At 38.5% G+C, this 20,142-nt stretch overlaps 2 long non-coding RNA genes across 4 annotated transcripts in view; both read right to left on the bottom strand.

Moving 5' to 3' along the window:
- Positions 1-9,098, bottom strand: part of LOC139364101 (uncharacterized) — a 56,827-nt gene extending 47,729 nt beyond the window's left edge. For both annotated transcript variants that reach the window (XR_011625374.1, XR_011625375.1), the window contains exon 1: positions 8,845-9,098. This is a non-coding gene — a long non-coding RNA (uncharacterized lncRNA). The remainder of the gene's footprint in view (positions 1-8,844) is intronic.
- Positions 9,099-12,301: 3,203 nt separating this feature from the next.
- LOC105477917 (uncharacterized) overlaps positions 12,302-20,142 on the bottom strand; it is a 106,061-nt gene continuing 98,220 nt past the window's right edge. For both annotated transcript variants that reach the window (XR_011625970.1, XR_985016.2), the window contains exon 6: positions 12,302-12,515. This is a non-coding gene — a long non-coding RNA (uncharacterized lncRNA). The remainder of the gene's footprint in view (positions 12,516-20,142) is intronic.

Consider the following 20,142-nt stretch of genomic DNA (forward strand, 5'->3'; position numbering starts at 1 on the left):
CAACACAAAGAAATGATAAATGTATGAGTTGATGGATATGCTAAATACCCTGATTTGGTTATTATACAGTGTATACATGTGTTGAAACATCACACTCTACCCCATAAATAAATACAATCATAAATATCAATTTTAAAAAGTATTTGAAAGTCTATTAATTCAAATAATATTCCTGAAAAAAGTTACCTATAAAAGAAATATATAAAAACTGAGAAAGGAATCAGAATTAAGAATTGAAGAATGAAGCAGCCTGGTGTCAACATGACTTTTGAATAGCATTGTATTCATTCAGTGAAACAGGCAGTGATACAAAAAATTATTGTAATTATAATCCACAACACAAGTGTCAAAGTGATTTTTAAGAAAAAGTACTAAATCTTCAAAATAATATGTTAATATTAAATGAAACTAGACATTCAAATGATATTAATAAAGACGATGAAGGGCAATAGGGTTGAAGGACTATTGAAGGAAGTTTGCTTAATTCCATGTCTTAAATGAAGAAGATTCAAAAGATTAGTTCATTAATTTTTAGTTTTTTAAATTTTTTCAAGTTGTTTATTATAAAGAAACAGTTTCTACTGATAGAGATAAAACTGTCTCTTTATATACTTTTTGTTTTCCAATATTTCTGAAATTAGCCCGTTATATACACTAATTTCAAATATTACTCGGATATTTTCTGCAAAAGGAAATGCTAAGAGTGCTTTCTCTAAGTATATAAAACTTTGGGTTTTTATTCAATCAAGATTCAAAGATGAAAACTAAAACCACAATTTAATTTGTATTTTCTTACCCCAATAATCTTTCATTGCAGCAGCTAATTGCAGGCAAAATACCCAGACATATTAATAAGTGAAGAAGGAAAGGGACTAATTTATGAATCAATGATACTTAGGCATGTCAATTTTGTCTATGTTATTATTGAGACTTACTTTAAGAATGTGGAGAAAAATGAATATCACTGGGGTGCAAAGTAATTATTAATCCAGAGGAAGGAGAAGAAAGCCCGACTAGTTGCTGTGGAAAGATTTAGTCAGGGTATGTGTGAAAGGAGAAGAAAAAGAGTGGCAAGAGATGGGTCAGCAGCTGCAGATATTCCCATCAGAGGCCCAGCATGTCTTCTAGAGATCGCCCTAATTCCCCTAGATTCAGTTTATATGTTTTTAAATTAGTCAGCATTCTCTTGTCCATATCACAGAAATTGCAAGCAAATACTGAGACAGGAGATAAGTGACATGAGCTGCTTTTGAGACATTCTCTTACTAATAACAAGAAGGAAATAAACTCTACCTAGGAAAGTACAAAAACGTAGTTGAAAGCAATGATTTGCCTCTTGCTAAAGCAATAATTTTGTTGGGATTTGAGAGACTATTAGAAAATTCTTGGAGAAAAAGCACGGGTTTGAAAAATCTTAAGTAAGCTAGCAATTCCACATGTATATGGCCGTATTATTTTTTTAAGAGACAGAAAGGAGAAATTGACTTTACATATATGGAAAACAATTTGATTCTCAGTAAAATTCATGTAAAACTTATCTTTATTTATACATATTAGGAATAATAATGAAATACTTGAAGATGGAGTGCTTTCAAATGAATGAGAAATAATATTCACATATTTGAGGCTGCCTAATCACACTTTTGGGATATTTTGAAGTAATAGTGTAGACAACTTAAAAATGAAAATCTTAATTTGTTGAAAAATACATCAAAAATATTTTTTAAAGAACATTTGTGTCTATTTGAGAATTTTTAGCATTTTATTATAAAACGAAAAAATTTTTAAAAATCCCACAGATTAGCTCCAATGTATTGACTGACTCATTCATGCAATATTTTTTTTCATTGACTGCGTTAAGTGCTGAGGTTCATAGTCTCTGCCCTCATGAAACTGGCACAACTACAACAAAACAATCCCCAAAAGTAAAAATTTCACTGGAAAAGTAAATTATCCGAAAGATTGCACTATGCTGAAGTAATCAGGTTTTTGGTGTTCTTTTCCCCTTTCTTCTGTTTTATCAGTCTTCTATAATAGGGATATTGCCCTTAAAGTACTCTTAAAGTCCCCCTGATTAGGAGCACTGTGCCAAAAGCTTTATAAACATTGTCTCATTAATTGTAATGATTAATGACAGCTAATAGATACTCTCTGTTTTATACTTGTAGAAATGAAGTCTTAAAAGATTAAAAATCATATCTCAGGCACTCAATTGTAGAGTAGTTTGAAACCTGGTTGGTTTCACTTTGAATGCTCATGGCCAGCATGACACATTAGCAAATCATAGAAGAACTTATAAAATTATATTCATTCCTCCAGAATGGGACATAATGTGTCAAAATATAAAGTAAAATAACATTTTCTTGGAATTTAACTTGTATTTTTCTGTATAAGAAATATAGCAATTCCTTATTTTTTTTCAGAATCAGCTCAGTTTCCCTTCCCATTGGGCTACTGGGCAACATTATCTGTTGTTCTTGAATCTCTTTCACTCCAAGGTTGCACCAGGGATCTACTGTGATAAACAAGTTGGAAGGTATTCTGGTGATGCTGTGAACATTGGTTATCCGTCTCCACTGGTTATTACTGAAATGCCCATTGTCCAAGCCACGCAGTCCATTCAGGCCAATGTAACTCTACAGCTTTTCAAAATCATACTTGACCTCTGGAGATCTCTGGAGAGTAGGGAAATTGTAGTTATTCCTGTTTGGAGTCTTGCAATCACCTTGGGATATTGTCTGAGACTAGGGAGTAGTTCTCTTCACTCTCAAAACAGCTGTAAAATCTAAAACCCCTGTTTGTGTTGTATGGGACTACTGTGTCCCCTGTACTCTTGCTAACCCTTGTGAGAAGTAAGGATTAACTTGTCCAAGACTATTCCCATATATTCTGGCTTTCCGAAGAGAGACCTGGACTTCTGCAAGGCCCCATGGAAATTGGCTATACAGTCTTTGTTTAGGGCAATCAATACCTGTCAGTCTCAAAGCTTGGTCCCCACTTGCTCACCCCATCATAACAGCTGAGGCGCCAGTCCTTCCGCAGCCATGAAGGTGGATGGGGTGAATTCTTTGCTAACTTACCACAATGTACAGCTGTAAGCGTGAAGCTTATGTCTCTCCTACCTAATTCCCAAGAAAGGGGCTGACATTCTTCCCAAAGAAGAACACCAAACTAGCAGATTAAAGCTCTAACAATGGTTCTCCATATCACATTGCTGTTGAATCCTGGCTTTTACTATGCCCACCTGTCCCCCATCCTGGGATGAAGTTGATGTTTCCCTAATCTTGCAACATAAAAGCATGGCCCAAAGATCTGAGTCTTTTTCCAGACCTGAGAGTTAAGCTCTACTAGGCTGCTGTGTAGTGCCCCACAGCACCTGCTACTGCTCCTGCCCCCTGAGTATTCCCCAAGAAATGCTACTCAAACAATATCTATACGATATTATACGATATCAAATTAAATTTTTGTTTTGCTAACTTGAAAAGTATTAAATGCTTTCAATATCCATACCCTTGGCTGCTAGGGGACTGAACATCTTTTCATGGGGTTATTGGTCATTTTTATTTCTACCACCGTGAAGTTCCTGTATCACAGTCTTTGTCTTTTTCTTATTAACTTGTAGAAGCTTACTGAAAAATAATCCTCTGTTTGTTATATGTGCCATTAACCTCTTTTCCCATTCTTGATCCTTTACCCTTAGTTATGGTATTTGTGTTTGGAAAAAAAAAAAAAAACAAAAAAAAAAAAAACAAAAACCTATGTTTTTACTACTGACTTTTACCCAAACTTTTTGTATTTTTCATTTTAAAAATAATCTGATCTTACTTATTTGCTACTCTTAGAAAATCTTATTTTTTACTGGATTCAAGGTCAGGGTAGAAGCTCTCAGAGAGAACAGCCTCTGCTTCTCGGGGACCTGTTCCTGGCATTTCTCTTTGGTTTCTCGTTCTCTTGGTCAAAAGTTTAGCATATTCTGCAGTCTCTTACTTATTTTTCTTAGCGAGCTGTGGCTTCAGAGCAATATGTGGATGTTTTGTGTGCAGGACTCATGGAATAACAGGATGCTGAATCTTGGGCAGTCTGGTCCTGAGTTCCTTAACTTCTTTGTTTAGGGACTTTCTCACAGTATATAGTAGGTATCATCTTTTTAGAGATATTTGAAAACTTAGTAGATTCTGCTAGCACTTTTGGGCCCTAGGTGATGAGGCATAGTATTATCAGTTGGTCCAAAAATATCCTTCTCTCCCCCGACATTTTTTTTTTTTTTTTACAGTAACCAAATTAAGAGCACTCAAATTGACATCCACAATGTAACCTCGAACAGATTTGTACTTTCTCCAGTTCTCCTTGGCATGTGATAGGAACACTCCTTACTTAGTAGCAGCAAACACAGCCATGGGGCAAGACATTCTGCTTCATGAGAAAACTTTGTTTGCGGTTCCCATCACTGATTCAGATGACATAAGCTTTTCACTCTTCAGTCAGCATTAGCAGCAACTTCTATGGCCATATGCTTCTCATAAAAGGTATGATATTTGTGTTCATTGTCCATTTCAGTGCGTTTCTAGCAGTTAGTGACTGAGAGGGAAACATTCATGTTCACTCTGAAGTGGTGCTTCCCTCTGAAATACCATGAAAAAGAACGAGCCAATCCTACCTTTCTAACTATGTATTAGACATTTTTATTTGCATATACAAAATAAACGCATTTTATCTTTCTCTCATGAACTCATCTTCCCAATTTTCCTATCTTGACTTGATCCCCGAATATTACTGGATACATTGACCTAAAACACAGTCAATTTTGACTTTTTTTTTTTTTTTTGCCTTTAGGCTTTTTCTAGAAATAGTTAATCAATATACATTTGATGCCGTAGACACACGTTGTGACATTATTTCTTTGGCTTTTATTCAAAATTGATAGAGAAGAATATTACATTGTCATTTTTCTTGCAAAGTGCTCCCTTGAGTTTCAAGTTTCGTCATGGGAGAAAAAAATGTTTATACAAAAAAACTCTTATGTGCCAATTTTTGGTCAATGAAAGCTGTACTATGTTTATTTAATATACAAATCAGCTCTTATTTTCCTTTCCAAAAGAAAAAAAAAAAAGCTTATTAACAAACCTCTTTTCTTGACCTTTTTTGAACATCATTTCATGAGTATATGGGGCCTCTGGAGGGGGCCAGCACTTGTCGCTGTTCCTCTCAGCCACCCATTCTTCTACACAGTTTACATGGTTGCCTCCAGTCCCATCTATAGGAATTTTTGTGCAGGGTTTCTATGTGTTATCTTTTACATAAACCATGCAACCATTGACATTTTATTTCCCAATAGCCAGCTAGGTAGAAAAAAAAAATCAACCGTGATTGCAATTTTAATGAAGCAGAATTTACATTGTTTCCAGGCTGTCTGCCAACTTGCTATTTAGGAAAGTTAACCCAGATGCAGCTTAATCAGTCTGTCTTTTTTTCTTTTTTTATCACCAAAAATTCTCTTGTCAAGATCAGATGAAGGGTAATAATATACCCTTAATGGTTTTGCACAGTTCATTCCTGAACTTCAGTGAACAGGAACTAGCTGGTGTTTCCCAGAGGCCCTAAAGATCCCTTTTCTAGCCTTATTCCTGATCTACTTTAGTCAGACGCTCTCCTCTCTCCTGTTCAACTTCTTTCTGTTGGCTTCAGCAAATCCATCAGTGGCTAACATGTGGCCTCTTAACCAAAATAGTTTGGGAAGCAGAATCTGACCTCATTGTAATAGGTCTCCCATCAAGCCATAAAAGTCGTTATTGTATTAAGAGTGTCTTGATGAATTGGTTGGAATTTTACGCTCTCACAGAACATTAGATTGCTACTTATGTTGCAGAATTTGCATCACTGATTCCCGTAGCCATCACGTTTTATATCCTATCATGTCTCTGTTAATTAAAAATGTGTGTTTTTACGTTATGTGTCTACACAGCACTAGAATATCATGACATCATACTGTGATACTAAAAGTTTATGGTAAAACAGATGCAGATTATGGTCCCTGCCCCCAGGTGTCTAACTAAAAAAGTAAGCTGATAGTAGCATTGATAAATCTAGTATGTAATACAAAATCAAGAAGCAGAATAGCTCATCTCAGTCCAAAATATGTTGATTGTTCTCTTACAAAAGAGTAAACAAAACAAACAGGTCCATTTCATGTCCTCTACCAAAACATAGATGGCCAGATTCATTCCATGTTGCCTTTCTTCAACACCAGCCCCTCCCTGACTCCCTCACATCTTTTCTACTTTAGTAGGCAATTCCATGGTAAGAACATTCTGGACCTGTTTGCCCTCTCATCCTTTCCCTGCCTTCCCCCTTCTCTGCATCAAGGGACACCAACCTCTGCGGCTGTGTTTCCCATGCTCAGTGGCTTCAAATAGATTATGGGGGAGGTGGTGGGGTGGAATAAGCCAGGGTATCTCTTTTCTTCCCCTGCCTTCCAACAGCTTTATGAATCCAGCTCTTGGCAGGCAAACCAGCTATGGTTCCAGCTTCCACTAGTGCCAGTAACACTGCGTTCACTCTTTATCCCTTCAGTCATGGGTCAGGGTGGCTTCTTGCTGTTATGAATCTTTGCATTGGCCCACTGTCCTCTGTTTGGTTTCTCAGCACTTTCATCACCCAGGGAATCAGTTTTCTCCATTAAAGTCTCTTTAACTACTCAGGTGGTTTCTGTTTCCTGGCTAGACTCTATGATGATACACATAATTTCCTCAGTACATGTGAAATAACCTTTCTGACTTTTGTGACTTTAAAAAAAATCCCTGTAAAGACTAGAAATTATTCCATCACTCACAGAGGGCAAAGCCAAAAATATAACTGCCAGGGGGAAGCCCAAGAATGTGCCACTTTTTAATTCACTCGGATACATCTGTTGCCTTGCTCTATTTAGGATGTAATATATTTATTTAAAATAAATATTTCCTTGACAAAGATGGTTATAGTTAAGGAATCTCTGCTTTAATAAAGCTCAAGAAGAGGAAATACTGCTTTTTACTTAATATTTTCTCTAATTAGACTTTTATTAATATTAATTGTTGTTTTAAAAATATTTTTTTATTTTTATTTTTAAAATTTAAAAAAATTTAAAAAATATTTTAAAAAACGTTTACAAAGAATTATTTCAGTTATTTGTGAAATAGAAAAAATCAAGCAACATACAACATTTTGCATTATTTTTCTCTGGCTAATTAGTACAGAATAAAAAACTAGTAACAATAAATATAGCTTCCAAAGTTTCCCACTTAATTTCAAATGAATCAATGATTGGAGTAGAGCCCTTTAAACTTTGTTGTATTTGACATTAAATATTTACTTTCAATACGTTTTCTCTTGATGTTGTTTTTCTGTCTGTTTTGCAATGTAAGATGCCAGAAGTCGTACAAAATAAGCAAGAAGATGGGGGGAGGTGTCATACTTTCTGCTTCATGCTCTATATTCCTCTTGAAATAAATGATGAAGGGTTCCAAGGAGAACATGGCACTGATGGAGAAGCCTTAGATATGACATGGAAATAAAATAATCAGAATCCTAGATAACTTTTATAACTATTTAAAATTTCAATTTTCCTATTTTCTTTGTTTATTTCTAAAAGAAAAACTCTAAGCTTAGGTTTTTATTAATTGTCACATTGCTTTTATAAAGAGTAAATGTTAATGCCTGCATTAGTCAGGATTCTCTAAAGGGACAGAACTAATAGGATATGTGTATATAAAAAGGGGAGTTTATTAGGAGAATTGACTCATACGATCACAAGGTAAAGTCCCACGATAAGCTGTCTGCAAGTTGAAGAGCAAGGAAGTCAGTGGTGGATCAGTCCTTGTCCCAAAACCTCAAAAGTAGAGAAGCTGACAGTACAGCCTTCATTCTGTGGCCAAAGGCCCAAGGGACCCTGGAAAACCACTGGTGTAAGTCCAAAGAGTCCAAAAGCTGAAGAACTTGAAATCTGATGTTCAAGGGCAGGAAGCATCTGGCATGGGAGAAAAATGAAGGTCTGAAGACTTAGCAAGTAAAGTCCTTCCAACTTCTGCCTGCTTTATTCTAGCTGTGCTGGCAGCTGATTAGATGGTACCCACCCGATTGAGGGTTAGTCTGTTTCTCCCAGTCCACTGACTCAACTGTTAATCTCCTTTGGCAACACCCTCACAGATATGCCCAGGAACAATACTTTGCATCCTTCAATCCAATCAAGTTGACAATATTAACCATCACAAGTCCACCCCTTGTCAATTTGAACCCATATACAGCTCCTGAAATCATATATAATCTTCAAGTGAAGACAATAATAAGGTCATAATTATGCCTAATATAATACGGCTATCCTTTGTACAACTAGAAGCACACTAATCCTTAACCTAAATGCTATTTCATAAAGTTAACAACACTTAAATGCTGATATGAAGTCAATAAATCTTATGTCACATGATAAAGGAAAAAGGAAATAAAATGAAGCTATTTTCCTAGTACAAGTGTATACCTGCACAAACATATTCTTAACAAAATAAGTAGGAAATATTCATGACAATTACAGTCCTCGTTTCTGCAACTGTTCACGTGGTTGTAGCTGGTATTGATGACTACCTTCTTCTACCACCCATTCTGTATTCCCTTTGCCTTCACCAAGCACCTCAGCAGGTCACGTTTTTTTACCTGGTGGAGTGACCCAAACCTTCTTTCCTGAAGGGTCTGGGCCACTTGTAGTCCTGCCTGGATTAGGCTGTTGTAATTTCCCATTGACCTTAATCACAGGGCATGGTAATACTAAGAGATGCCCTAAAGGATCTCCTGAATTCCGTGCATACTCTTTCTTACCTCCATTACGGAGAAGTAGACTGATGTCATTTTGATATTCTGGGTCAATCACTCCAGCCAATACTGTAGCTCCCATCTTAGCCTGTTGATATAGAGGTAGGAGGAGGCCAGTGTCCAGGTGGCAATCTTACTTCCAGTTTAATGGAATTATTGTTGTGTCTCCTGATGGTAGCATTCTTCTCTCTGGAGCTAAGACCTCTAGGCCAACAGAACCGAATGTCACAGGAACAGGAAGCAAAAAATTTGCCTGTGGGTCACTACAGGAGATGGTGAGTGGTGCCACTTCCACTTCGACCCCTTGATTCCTGGACCTGTGAATCCTATTCAAGAAACAGTACCATACATTGGACATTGATTCAGAGCACACACAGCCTTCTGGAGAACTTTGTCCCAGCCCTGCAAAGTATTGTCACCTAGTTGGCATTGTAATTGTGACTTCAAAAGGCCATTCCACCATTCTATCAATCCAGCTGCTTCAGGTTGATGGGGAAGAGATAAGACCAGTGAATTCCATGAGCATGAGCCCACTGCTGCATTTATTTAGCCATAAAGTGAGTGCCTTGGTCAGAGGCGATGCTGTGTGGAATACCATGACAGTGGATAAGGCATTCTATGAGTTCACAGATGGCAGTCTAGGCAGAAGCATTGCATGCAAGATATGCAAACCCATATCTGGAATAAGTGTTTATTCTGGTGAGGACAAACAGCCGCCCTTTCCAAGATGCAAGAGGTCCAGTATAATCAACCTTCCACCAAGTGGCTGGCTGAACACCCCAAGGAATTATGCCATGTTAAGGACTCAGTTGTTGGTCTCTGGTGCTGCTGGCAAATTGGGCACTCAGCCATGGCCATAGCCAGGTCAGCCTTAGTGAGTGAAAGTCCATGTTGCTGAGCCCATGCGTAACCTCCCATTCCTACTACCATGGCCACTTTATTCATGGGCCCATTAGGTGATGACAGGGGTAGCTGGGGAAAGAGGCTGAGTGCTGTCCACGGAACAAGATACCCTATCCACTCGATTATTAAAATTCTCCTCTGCTGAGGTCACTTGTTCATGAGCACTCACATGAAATACAAATATCTTCAGTTTTTGACCACACAAAGAGGTTCATCTACATACCTCTTCCCCAAATTTCTTTGCCACCAATTTTCCAATCATGCTTCTTCCAAGTCCCTGACCTTCCAGCCAAACCAGTGAATACAGCCCATGAATTACTATATAATCACACATCTGGCTATTTCTCCTTCCAAGCAAAGTATACAACCAGGTGCACTGTATGAGTTCTGCCCACTGGGAAGATTTCTCTTCACCAGTGACCTTCAGGGATGTCCTACAAAGGGGCTGTAGTGCCGCAGCTGTCCACTTTCAGGTGTTGCCTGCATATTGTTCAGAACTATCTGTGAACCAGGCCCTAGTATTCTCTTCCTCTGTCAACTGATCATAGGGAACTCCCCATGAGGCCATTGGTGCAGGCTGGGGGAAAGAAGGCAGGGGAGCAGGAGTGGGGAACATGGGTGTTTGAGCCACTTCCTCATGTAACTTAATTGTGCCTTCAGGACCTACTTGAGCCTGATCACATATATACCACTTCCATTTGATGCTGGAATGCTGCTGTGCATGCCCCACTTCATGGCTAGATAGGTCAGAAGGCACGCAGTTCATGATAGGCAGTTTAGGTCGTGTGGTGACTTGGTGACCCGTAGTCAAACGTTCAATTACTACCAAAGCCCAGTAACCGGCCAAGAGCCATCACTTAATAGGAGAGTAGTTATCTACAGAAGATGGTGGGGCCTTGCTCCAAAATCCTAGAGGCCTCCACTGTGATTCACCTATGAAGGCCTACCAAGGCTCCAAACAGCATCCCTATCTACCTCTGACACTTCAAGCTCCATTGGATCTGCTGGGTCATATGACCCAAGGGGCAGAGCAGCTTGGCCAGCAGCCTGGACCTGTTGCAGAGCCTTCTCTTGTTCTGGACCCCACTCAAGACTTCCCAGTCACTCAATAAATGGGCCGGAGTAACACACCCAAATGAGGAATGTGTTGCCTCCAAAATCCAAAGAGGCCCACTAGGTATTATGAGACTTTCCCGGCAGCCTCTCCCATCGCAGGCCAAAGACCCAGGAGGAAAAAGTTGTTTTGTGGGCTGGCCCCAGGGTCCTTGTGCTGTGTGCAGCCTAGGGACTTGGTGCCCTATGTCCCAGCCACTCCAGGTGGAAGCCCCAAGCCTTGGCAGTTTCCACATGTCGTTGAGCCTGTGGGTGAACAAAAGTCAAGAATTGAGGTTTGGAAACCTCAGATTTCAGAAGATTTCAGATGTATGGAAATGCCTGGTTGCCCAGGCAAAAGTTTGCTGCAGGGGCAGGGCCCTCATGGAGAGGGGAGTGCGGAAGGGAAATGTAGGGTTGGAGCCCCCACACAGAGTTCCTACTAGGGCACTGCCTAGAGGAGCTGTGAGAAGAGGGCCACCATCCTCCAGACCCCAGAAATGTAGATACGCCAACAACTTGCACTGTGCACCTGGAAAAGCCACAGACACTCAATGCCAGTCTGTGAAAGCAGCCAAGAGGGAGGCCGTACCCTGTAAAGTCACATGGTCAAAGCTGCCCAACACCATGGGAACCCACCTCTTGCATCAGCCTGACCTGGATATAAGACCTGGGGTCAAAGGAGATCATTTTGGAGCTTTAAAATCTGGCTGTCCTGCTGGATTTCAGACTTGCAAGGTCCCTGTAACTCCCTTATTTTGGCCAATTTCTCCCATTTGAAATGGCTGTATTTACCCAATACCTGTACCCCCATGGTGTCTAGGAAGTAAGTAGCTTGTTTTTTATTTTACAGGCTCATAGGCAGAAGGGACTTTTGGGTTACTGCTGAAATGAGTTAAGACTTTGGGGGCCTGTTGGGAAAGCATGATTGGTTTTGAAATGTGAGGACATAAGATTGGAGGGGGCAGGGGTGGAATAGTATGGTTTGGCTGTATCCCCATTCAAATATGAACTTGAATTGTATCTCCCAGAATTCCCACGTGTTGTGGGAGGGATCCAGGGGGAGATAATTTAATCATGGGGGCTGGTCTTTCTCATGCTATTCTTATGATAGTGAATAAGTCTCGAGATCTGATGGGTTTATCACGGGTTTCTGCTTTTGCTTCTTCCTCATTTTCTCTTGCTGACATGATGTAAGAAATACCTTTCGCCTCCTGCCATGATTCTGAGGCTTCCCCAGCCATGTGGAACTGTAAGTCCAACTAAACAGATTTTTCTTCCCAGTCTCAAGTATGTCTTTATCAGCAGTGTGAAAACAGACTAATACAATAGCACAAAGTACAACAGATTTGCTGTAGCTTAAGACTAGTTTTACAAATCCTTTTTCCAATTAATTAAAACTTTGCAGAGGGGATAAACAGTGATTTTTACCATTCAACCAATTTGCACACAGACAGGGAGAGGAAAACATTGCCTGAGGCAGGGTGGGGAAGGTGAGGTGCTCACAGAGGCCAGAGAAAGACTCACCCATTGCAGGGACACTAAAAAGTGCAGGTGGCTACTTGTCGATAGTGAAGGGATCTTTTCCAGCAGTCCCATCAGCATTCAGGTTTCCCCTTTTTGGTGAGGAAAAAGCTTCCTATGTCCCGTAATCCTGTTCATGCCAATTCTGTCACCTACAGCTGTCAGCAAAGAGTACAAGGCAGATTAGTTCAAAGAGAATAATGATTTAATTAAGTCCCAGCTATTTATCTTTGTTTTTATTGCATATGCTTTTGGGATCTTGGTCATGAAATCTTGGCCTAAGCCAATGTCTAGAAGGGTTTTTCCAATGTTATCTTCTAAAATTTTTATAGTTTCAGATCTCAGATTTAAGTACTTAATCTATCTTGAGTTGATTTTTATATAAGATGAGAGATGAGGATCCAGTTTCATTCTCCTGCATGTAGCTAGCCAATTATCCCAGCACTATTTGTTGAAAAGGGTGTCCTTTCCTCACTTATGTTTGTGTTTGCTTTGTTGAAGATCAGTTGACTGTAAGTATTTGGGTTTATTTCTGGGTTCTCTATTTTGTTCCATTGGTCTATGTGCCTATTTATATACCAGTACCATGCTGTTTTGGTGACTATGGCCTTATAGTGTAGTTTGAAATCAGGTAGTGTGATGCCTCCAAATTTGTTCTTTTTGCTCAGTCTTGCTTTGGCTATGAGGGCTTTTGTTTTGGGGTGGGGGTGTTCCATATGAAGTTTAGAATTGTTTTTCCAATTCTATAAAGAATGATAGTGGTATTTTGATGGGAACTGTGTTGAATTTGTAGATTGCTTTTGGCAGTATGGTCATTTTCACAATATTGATTCTACCCATCCATGAGCATAAGATGTGTTTCCATTTGTTTGTGTTGCCTATGATTTCTTTCAGCAGTGTTTTGTAGTTTTCCTTATAGAGGTCTTTCACCTCCTTGATTAGGTATATTCCTAAGTATTTTATTATTTTATTTTATTTTTGCAGCTATTGTAAAAGGGGTTGAGGTCTTGATTTGATTCTCCACTTGGTCGCTGTTGGCATATACAACAGCTACTGGTTTTTGTACATTAATTTTGTATCCAGAAACTTTGCTGAATTCTTTTATCAGTTCTAGGAGCTTTCTGGAGGAGTCTTGAGGGTTTTTGAGGTAAACGATCATGTCATCAGCAGACAGTGAGTTTGACTTCCTCTTTACTGATTTAGATGCCTTTTATTTCTTTCTCTTGTCTGATTGCTCTGGCTAAGACTTCCAGTACTATGTTGAAGAGGAGTGGTGAGAGTGGGCATCCTTGTCTTGTTCCAGTTCTCAGAGGAAATGCTTTCAATTTTTCCCCATTCAGTGGGTTTGTCATAGGTGGCTTTATTACATTGAGGTATGTCCCTTGTATGCTGATTTTGCTGTCAGTTTTAATCATAAAGGAATGCTGGATTTTGTCTAATGCTTTTTCTGTATCTATTGAGATAATCATGTGATTTTTGTTTTTAATTATGTTTATGTGGTGTAGCACATTTATTGACTTGCATATGGTAAACCATCCTTGCATCCCTGGCATGAAACCTACTTGATCATGGTGAATTATCTTTTTGATATGTTGTTGAATTCAGTTAGCTAGTATTTGGTTAAAAATTTTGGCATCTATGTTCATCAGGGATATTGGTTTGTAGTTTTCTTTTTTGGTTATGTCCTTTTTTGGTTTTGGTAGAGGAACAGTCAGGACAGTAAACAGACAACCCACAGCAATCCCGCTGCTAGGTATCTACCCAGAGGAAAAGAAGTCATTATACCAAAATGATACTTGCATAAGCATGTTTATAGCAGCACAATTCACAATTGCAAGACCATGGATCCAACTCAAATGCCCATCAATCAATGAGTGGATAAAGAAACTGTGGTGTACATATATGATGGAATACTACTCAGCCATAAAAGGAATGAATTAATGGCATTCACAGTGACCTGGATGATATTGGAGACTATTATTCTAAGTGAAGTAACTCAGGAATGGAAAACCAAGCATCCTTATGTTCTTACTGATATGTTGGAGCTAAGCTATGAGTATGCAAAGGCATAAAAATGAGACAATGGACTTTGGGGACTTGGAGAAAAGGGTGGGAAGGGGGCAAGGGATAAAAGACTACAAAGAGGGTACAGTATATACTGCTTGGGTGATGGATGCACCAAAATCTCAAATCACCATTGAAGAACTTACATAACCAAACACCACCTGAACCGCAATAACGTATGGAAAAGAAGCGAACAACAACAACAACAAAGAGAATAGCAATTAATATCCTATAGCACCAAACCCGTTCTTAGCCAAAAGGGACTTTGCCGAGAAGGACTTTACTGAGAGGGGCTTCTAACCCCCTAAATCTTAGAAGGGTCTCTAACCCTCCTAAACTGGGCCTCTAACCCAAGGTTGATCAAGCATTCTTGCCTTTTATTAAGAAGGGCCTCTAACCCACACTGTCTGGAGATACTCTAACTCCCCTAAGTTGAGCCTCTAATCCAATCCCATCCTTTACCCAGGTATATGTACCCCACGTACCCAAAGTTGTGCAATCAGTGCTGCAGTATATTTTCTTTGGGTTGGGGGATCGCCTCAGTATCTTCCCTTCAGGGTTCACCAGAAAGATGTTACCAGACCTCACCACTTACTCAAAGTTAGCCTAGGGTCGGGGGTTTCCTTAATATCGTCCCTTCCGTGGTTGCCAGAAAGATATTACAGGAAAGGGGTTCCAATTCAGACCCCAAGAGAGGGTTCTTGGATCTCATGCAAGAAAGAATACAGGGTGAGTCCATAGGGTAAAGTGAAAACAAGTTTTTTAGGAAAGTAAGGAATAAAAGAATGGCTACTCCATAGACGGAGCAGTTTTGAGGGCTGCTGGTTGCCTGTTTTTATGGTTATTTCTTGTAGATATGCTAAACAAGGGGTGGATCATTCATGCTTCCCCTTTTTAGACCACATAGGGTAACTCCCTGATGCTGCCATGGCATTTGTAAACTGTCATGGCACTGGTGGTAGTGTAGCAGTGAGGACCACCAGAGATCACTCTCGTGACCATTTTGGTTTTGGTGAGTTTTGGCCGGCTTCTTTATTGCAAGCTGTTTTACCAGCAAGGTCTTTATGACCTGTGTTTTGTGCTGACCTCCTATCTCATCCTGTGACTTAGAATGTCTTAAGCATCTGGGAATGCAGCCCAATAGATCTCAGCCTTATTTTAATCAGGTCTTATTCAAGATGGAGTTGCTCTGGTTCAAACATCTTTGACAATTAGATTGTGCCCATCCAGATTGAGGGTGGGTCTGCCTCTCCCAGTCCATTGACTCAAATGTTAATCTCCTTTGGCAACACCCTCACAGACACACCCAGGAACAATACTTTGCATCCTTCAATCCAATCAAGTTCACACTCAGTATTAACCATCACAATGTCATTTATCAAAGCCTGCCATAGGCTATATGTTTTACTTGCCAATTTTTAATCTTTATTATAATTGATCAAGTTAGACATTGTTATTCTTACTTTACAGATGGAAAAACTGAGACTCGGATGTAAATTAATTACTCAATATTATGTAGCATTTAAGTGGCAAAGCCAGGACTCAAGACAAGGTAGTGCTCTTCTCATCTCATTGACCTGCTTTTCAGTTAAAAAAGCAAAGCAAATGGAACACACCTTTGAGCCAGACTTTTGTGACTCTGTTAGGATTTTTTTTAAGAGCCTGAAATAGAAAACAAAGTAGAAAACATACTACATTTGCCTGTAAGCATTTCATTTTTCAACTTTGACCCTACTCAAAAGAGCTTAAAATTTAATAGGAGACATTATGAGAATATCTGTCCCAGATAATAAACAGTAACAGGATAAATGGCAATTTACACTATAATTATGGATGTGTCAGAGTGGTGGAGATTATAGAAATAAGCTCTGGAATAGTGGTATAGTGTTAATTAGGGATGTTTTTGTTCAAGAATAAGTTACAAAAGATCCAAAAGATTTTAGGAGATGGAGAGTTGCCGAAAGAGAAAGCGAGGTGATTTGTTTCATTGAACCAGTGTAATAAATAATGAGTAAGAGAAATGGGTTGTAAGACATACAAGTTTTAAAAGCTAAGTGGACCCAGCCAGGGCAACTGGCAAGAACATGAAATAAAAGGCAACCAGATGGAAAAAAATAAAATACTATGAATAAATTTAACAAAATAATTATAAGACATACAACTTGAAAACTATAAAACAATGTTGAGAGAAATTTAAGAAGACCTAAACAAATAGAAAGGCATCCTATGTTCATGGATCAGAAGACAATATTGTTAAGATAGCAATGCCCCTGAAATTAATCTACAAACTCAATGCAATCCCTATCAAAATTCAGCTGGCTTCTTTGTAGAAATGAACAAGCTGATCCTGAAATTTATGTAGAAATTCGAGTTACCCAGAATAACCAAAATAATCTTAATAAAGGAAAAAAGGTGTAAGGTTCACATTAATTGATTTCAAAACTTAGTACATAGCTGCAGTAATTGAGACAGTGTAGTACTGGTGTAAAGATGACATAGGTAAATGGAATAGAACTGAGAGTTCAGAAATAATCCCTCACATTTACTGTCAATTGATTTTTGACAAGGTGCTAAAGCAATTCAATGAGGAAAAAATAATCTTTCAACAAGTGGTACTCGGACAACTGGTCACAGACCACACAACTCTCTATTGTGTTCCTCTTGGCCCAGTTCACACATTTGTTATACCTGCTTTATGCCTGTAGGCATTTGATTTTTCAACTTTGAACTAGTCCAACTAGTCACCCAATACTGGAAATCTTTCTATCATTTCTCTACTAAAAGATTTTAGCATAATCCTGATCATGTCATATAGCAGGGATCTCCCTTGTATTGAGCACCATTACTTAAAGCAGTAGTTTTTTTACACAAATAATTTTTAAAATATGTGATCATTTTTATTTTTCATACAAATTGCAGGATGATGCTGTTATTTAGGAAGTGGAGCTGGACAGAGATGCTAGGTGTCCTGTGATGCATGTGACAGTTTTACCCAATAGATAATTATGCTGCATGATTTTCAAATATTCCATCAACATTCATGTAGGGGGAAAAAAGTTACAATTATTTGAGAGTCTAGAAAATAATTTTACCAATCACAACAAAATGTATTTCTTCATAGTTATAAATTAAAAATGTCAGGAATGCAATACTGTTTAAATCAAAGGAACTTTGCACTATGTTTTCTGAGACTTGTTCACCATTTCAGAAAATCACCTCAGCGAAACAATGCCCCTCATTATAATTGAGTCACCAATATAACATACCAGTGCTAGTTGGCACATATTGCTGCCACATACAGACAGATAATAAAGGGAACCTAAGACTCTTATGGCTTAGAAGTAATATTATAAAATTAGTGGAAATATACAAGATGCTGGGATTTAATTGAATTTTATTAATAAAGATTTATTTTTATATTTTATATTCTTGCCATTACATATATTTTAAAGTTTTTATGAATGACGATGATGAGAAATCTAGATTATATAAGTAATATAAGGAAATTATTTATTTTGAGGGTTGCCTTTTTTCCCAGTGTTGGCACAGATTCTGTCTCTGTCACAATGTTCCTGTGGTTTCTTGTATTACTACTTCTTTTTATAATACAACCTACCTCCCCTATAGATTATCAAAGGATAGAGTCTCCTGGGTCTTTCTAAGTGCCAGAGACTGATTGTGAGCCTCAACATGTGGAGGAATTTTAAGGCAGGAGATATGTTTTCAGAGATACTTTGTCACTATCCCATCATAATATTGGGAATAATTTTGACACTGCACTTATAAATAAGGCCCAACTCGTTTGCGCTAATATCATACTTCTTTTTCTCTGTTTCCAAAGTCTGTAATTTGTCTTGGCATGTTATCCTTATTTCAATTAAGATTTTTTTTTCTTATAGACAAATAATTCTAGTCTGTTAGGACTTATTTTTATTTAGTGACGACCTAGATATCTACTCTTTCATCTTCCTGAATTTCTTGTATTGAAGGGATTCTGAACTTAACTCTCTTAAATCCAGATGAAATAGGTGAAAGCTCTGTCTGTATCATCAGTTCTCCTGGGATAGCTTTGTCTGAGCATTTACATATTGAAATACATATTATTTTATTATAAATTACTCTTTTTTTATTCCAATAACAGTGCCATGCTGAACTATAGTAGAGCTGAGGCTTCTTTTCACTACTTATCAGCTTCTGAACTGAACTGATGGAGTACAAGCATTCATGAGCTCCGCCCGTGTTTTTATTCTCTCCCACCTTGGAGCCCAGAGCAGCCTCTGAGGTTTGGCCTAGCTCAGCACCCATGAGAGTCTATCCCTTTATTTTCTCTTCTGCATAGTAAAGTTACCAATTCCTTTAGTCATTACTTTATATGACAGAGCTTCAACATAGAATACTTCTAATTCTATCTCTACAATGGTTTTGGAATCAAGCTGTTAATACTCCTTGATATTATTCTTAAGTTTCATTTGAGCTATTTCAATAACTTGAGTTAGTTCCATAATGTACTAATGATGCTTTCACCTTCTGCTTCTTCTCTTTCCAATTCTTCTTCCACTAAATCAAGGTTAACCCCTGAAGTGCACTGCTCAAAGATCTGTAATATACATAAGCTCAAATTCCTTAGCTTTTTATTCATGACTTTCTTAAATCTGATTTTAAATAACTTTCTCAATATCATTTCCTTCGAGCTTTGCATATGCCATTATGCTATACGGGTGGTATGCAGCAGCTTAATCACATTCACTGATTTCAAGTCTTTACAACTTTGTTTAAGCAATTCCCTTTGCCTGGAATGATTTCTGCCTTTTTGTGGGAATCTCTGTCATCCTTTAAATGCACACTCAATTATGGCTTCTTTCCTGAATTTTTGCCTGAGTTTCAATCTAATTGATGTCTCCCACCTCTTAATTCTGAAGCCCCCTTTTACCTTTCTTACAGCACAATAATATCACGTATATGTTGCATATTTTTTACTTCCCCTATAAAAATCCATGTTGCTTAGTGAAGCAACATGACGTAGAACTAAGAATGTGAACTCTGGAGCCAGACCTATTACCTCTGAACCTGGATTCAAACCCCTACTAGCTGTCTGTCTCTAAGATATATTAAGCATGCCTTATTTTTCTGATATTTGGATAACTGGGATCTTACTGACCCTGGGGAGACTTCTTCTTCTAGAGCTAGCCAATTTCCTTGCCTCTGAGCACAACCGTCATGTGCAAACTAACCAGTCCAAAGCCCACACTTTTTCCCACCTCCTCTATCAAGTTCTTCACTCTGGGCCCATATTCCCCTGCCCCAATCACACCAGGACCAGGTATCAGGCAACTCCAGACAGCTACTGCACCCAAGAGCCTGTTGAAAGCATTTGAACTAGCCAATACTAAGCCTGCTTACCCTGCCTCACTTATTTCTTCCCAATGGAACCACAATAAAGTCTCTTGCCCACATTTTTCTCCCACTCTGTTTGCCTCTTGACTAACCCTGGTGCTTTCCTGTATGGCCCTCCATGGCATGGCATGGCATATTCTCTCTTGAGAACTGTGAGTAACAAACTGTCTTTTCAATGGCAGCAATCTTCTGATCATATGGCCTTTCTTACCTATAATGATAAAACCTGCATAATGAAACATAGGGCATATTGGGAGGACCAAGTGCATTAATATTTGTAAAGCACACAGATCAATGTCTGATTCATTGTTATTATTATATAAGTGT

The sequence above is a fragment of the Macaca nemestrina genome, chromosome 7, assembly GCF_043159975.1.
Source record: "Macaca nemestrina isolate mMacNem1 chromosome 7, mMacNem.hap1, whole genome shotgun sequence".
In the NCBI taxonomy this organism is placed as follows: Eukaryota; Metazoa; Chordata; class Mammalia; order Primates; family Cercopithecidae; genus Macaca; species Macaca nemestrina.